The sequence below is a fragment of the Zea mays genome, chromosome 4 (assembly GCF_902167145.1).
Source record: "Zea mays cultivar B73 chromosome 4, Zm-B73-REFERENCE-NAM-5.0, whole genome shotgun sequence".
In the NCBI taxonomy this organism is placed as follows: domain Eukaryota; kingdom Viridiplantae; phylum Streptophyta; class Magnoliopsida; order Poales; family Poaceae; genus Zea; species Zea mays.
In genome coordinates, this window is record NC_050099.1 from 80605973 (window position 1) to 80610462 (window position 4490).

Here is a 4490-nt window from a genome sequence, read left to right on the forward strand (position 1 = left end):
ACTTGTTCTTCTTTATATGTTTTACAACAATAGGATCAATTTCAAGAAGGGGAGCAAAGTTCGACGATGTTAAGAAATACAACAACTACTTCCGCAAGCACTAATAACTTTGAGTCGAGGACAAATCCAAACCAAGAAGGGAGAATGATGACAACATGGACACCAACTAAATGATCAAAGCCCAATTAATGATAGTGTCCCAAACCGAAGTGGAGTTGATGTCTAATTTATTTGTGAGTTCGGTTCGTGTTGCAGGAGTGTGCCTCATGAAAATAGACACCCATGTCACATACAAACTTTGTTTTAGGTGTTCTAGATATCATTGCAAAGCTAAGGATATAAGCTTTCCAACCTAATTAGTCCCACGTCAAAATACGCTTGGAGTCGACAAGAATCATCGTAACAAGTGGATGTCTACAATCTGCCAGAAATCAATGACGCCTATTTTTGGGCTTGAAGGCCATGTACACCCTAGGGTCCTCATCTATGCTGGTGGAAGGTGACTAGAACAAATAGAGGTTTCAGAGGATTTGCACCTGGCAATCAAGTTCCTAGTGTGCAAATTCTTCACAAAAATGTCAAACGGGTCAAATTCTATTTAACAATTATTATTGGTGGTAAAACAACGAATATAAATCAGATTCTTAATAATGTTAGGAGACACTAAAACATCGTTGAGAACAAGACTATGACGCAGGACGGAAAAATATGTGATCTAGTGGCAGTGATAGGAAGTAGTGCTCCATTTCCCATAATGATATATGAAGGAGTAGATGAAGAGGGTGGGGAGATGGTGGAGAGTTTACCAGTGTCTACGGTCATGTGTGAATCGCCACCTGAATCAGCGTACCACTCAGACAATGGAGTTAGCGGGGTGAGCATCATGGTATTGAAGTTATGCGCCAGGTAGTCCTGATGCCATGAGCTCCCATGGGTAGGATTCTAGGGCACCACTAGGAAGGCTTGGTAGGGTGGTGATTATACCTGAAGAGCTAACAGAGCCGGTGGTGGAGGCGATGGGCCATACTAAGGAGGCGATGGGATGTAGGTGCTGCCATAGGTGCCAATGCGAGGGATGCCATTGGAGTCACTATATTGTGGAATGGTGGTGAATACTGGGGGAGGTAGTGTAGGGCGCCTGGACTGGTCATAGGGCCATATCTGCATGGTGCTAGCCCATGGGTACGCGAAGGACGGGTGCACTCTAGGAGGCACAACATTAGGCATGCCCGAGGACACACTACTAGGGGCACCGATGGGCCACCATGTCCACCGCTGCCATGACGACGACTGGTGCGCTAGCTACCAGTAGACGCGCTGAAAGGACACATAGTGGGAGGTTGAGAGCACCTAGAGGGCGAATAGGTGATCCTGCAAAATATGACTTAAACAACACAAATTTGGTTTAATAAAACAGTTAGTGTAAACTAAAACCAAGTTTGGATGAGAAGAAGAGAGAAAAGAGAACTCTTCACTTGACTGCTCTCTAAAGATGAGTATTAAACTAGGAGAAATATTTCAAGTGAATATGAGCACTAAGGAAGACAACAATCGCAATAAAGAAAGTTGATAAGGGACACGATGATTTTTCCCGTGGTTTGGCCAAAGTCTACCTCCACGTTGTGGTGACCTCCATTGGTCAAGGGGCTACACTCAACCCCTCTCAAGTGATCCAAAGATCAAACTTGAGTGCCACAGTTATCTTCCTTATATCTTGATCTCGTTTGTGAGGAATCTCCATAGGTTGGAGTCTCTCACGCCTTACACAAAATGATCACAATCAAAATCAGAGTAAGGGAGGGAGTAAGAATACACACACAAGAGCACAATGCAGCAACACACGCACAAAATGCAAAGACAAGAGCGCAAGAACAAAGCAACAGAGTTACAACTCAGAAACAATGCTCAGATCTCTCTCAAATCACTAGAAGGCGTGGTCACGGAGTCTTGGACTTGTAGTGTGCACTTGAGATGCTTGTGTTTCTACAACAAGGCGCCAGGGGTCCCTTTTATAGCTCCAAGGGACCTAGGAGTCGTCGGAGCTTCATTTGGAAGCTCCACACCTTCCCTCTCTGCCTATGCACCGGACTGTCAAAGGGGCCTAACAGTCACCAGATCATTGATTGGTTGCCTTCCTTTTCTAGGGGCACCGGACTGTCAGGTGGGAGGCACCGAATGACCTAATTGTCCATTGGTGTCTACTGACGTGGCCCATCTAGCCGTTTTGACGAATGGCACCAGACTATCTAGTGATTAGGCTCAGACGATCCGACAAATTTTAGCCAAGGAGCCCGAGACTGAAGAGTTTGGGCTATACAACCACCTAGCTTCCCGGTGCACACCGGACAGTCCGGTGGGTAGCATGAGACAGTCCGGTGCTGCCCAGACCAGGCCATTTTCATATCTTTTGTGCCAAACTTCTTTTGCTCCTTTTGACTCAACTTGATAGGTTCCCTAGCACATAGAAAAACATAATTAGCACACAAAACAATTGACTAAGTGTTGGAACCATACCTTTTCCATCCAATTTCTCCATGATTTGCAATGTGCCTAAACAAAGCCCAAAACACACTTTTCTTGCAACACTGAGTTAATAGCCAAAACAAGGTGCTAGAAACATAGAGTAGGGTGTATGCAACTTATCTAAACACTTAAACCTTGTGTTTTTGATGGTTTAGTTTCCTCAAAGTTGCACTTTTTTCCTTCAATTCAACTCATATGGACTTGTGGACTTAAACTTCCTTTTGCTAGACTCTATGCTCATGCCCATATCAAGTGGATAGTCCAATTTGGTGTGTTGAGCATTTAATCACCAAAACAACTAGAAATGGCCCAAGGGCACATTTCCCTTTCAATCTCCCCCTTTTTGGTGATTTATGCCAACACCGCTAAAGCAACTCAAAATCAACCAAATATGAGATAAAGATAGCAAAAATAAGTCCAACTAAAACCAACTAAATAAACATAGGATTTGGCATATTTGGGTCATTTAGCCACCACTCATTTTGAATTTTGCAATTAGACTCATTTTCCAACTTCTAAGTGAAAACTCTTGGTTTTTCAAATCAAACCACTTCCAAACACTTGTTTTGATCAAAACTCCCTAAACCTCCTTTCTTTCATAAGAAAACCATCCCACACAAGAGAATAGAGTTTTGCAATAAGAGAGCTCCTCTTTGCAATTAAGAGGGTTTTGATCAAAAGGACAAGTTAAAAGCTCAAAATCTTTTAAAAAACTAAGTGGTGGTTGATCTAGTTGTTTTGGCCATAATTTCTCCCTCTTTGGCATGAAACACCAAAACGGAGAACTAGTGGCCCTTAACCTCATTGCCTTACCATAAATAGTGAATGAAGAATAGAAAGGCAATGAAAACAAAGGTCATCTGGAACAAAGTACATTGGTGCCATTATGTAGTGGAAGCCTTCTTCTTTGTCTAGATCCATTTTTCCCTTTCAGTCCTCCTTTGAGACTACATAAGCTCAACTCAAACAAACACATTAGTCTCAAAAGGGTCAAGTTGTAGCATATCCTACCCCTCAACATATGCATTAGCGCACAAAGACTTGTGAGGTCCGGGGATGACATTCTACAACTTGAGCACCAAAATAAGCAACAATGTTCGATTGAGCTTAAAGAACATGATCAAAGGCATATAAACACATGTATGCTATAAATCATTTCAAGTTCCGTGAATCTAAGACATTTAGATCACTACACAGATCACAAAACCTCCTTTCATCTAATGGTTTGGTGAAGATATCGGCTAGTTGGTGATCGGTGCTAACATGGCAAATATCGATATATCTCGTTTGCTGGTGGTCTCTCATGAAGTGATGTCGGATGTCTATGTGCTTAGTGTGGCTGTGTTCAATAAGATTATCCGACAAGCGGATTGCACTCTCATTGTCACATAGGAGTGGGACTTTTCTAAGATTGTAGCCAAAGTCTCGAATGGTTTTCCTCATTCAAAGTAATTGCGCGCAACACTGGCCTGTGGCAACATACTCGGTCTCGATGGTGGATAGGGAAACCACATTTTGTTTCTTTGAACTCCAAGACACCAGGGACCATACCAGAAACTGACAAGTCCCTGACGTGCTCTTCCTATCAACCTTGCACTTGGTATAGTCAGAGTCTGAGTATCCAATTAAGTCAAAGATAGACCCCTTAGGATACCAGAGCCTGAGGTGAGGCATATGAACTAAATACCTTAAATTCGCTTCACGGCCACAAGGTGACATTCCTTGAGGTTGGATTGAAATCTAGCACACATGCATACGGAAGCCATAATACCCAGTCTACTTGCACATAAATAAAGCAAGGATCTATCATAGATCGTATATCTTTTGATCTACGGACTTACCTCCCGCGTCGAGGTCTAAGTGCCCGTTTGTTCCCATCGGTGTCTTGATGGGCTTTGCGTCTTTCTTCCTAAACTTCTTGAGAAGATCTTGTGTGTACTTTGTTTGGGAGATGAACGTTCCTTTCT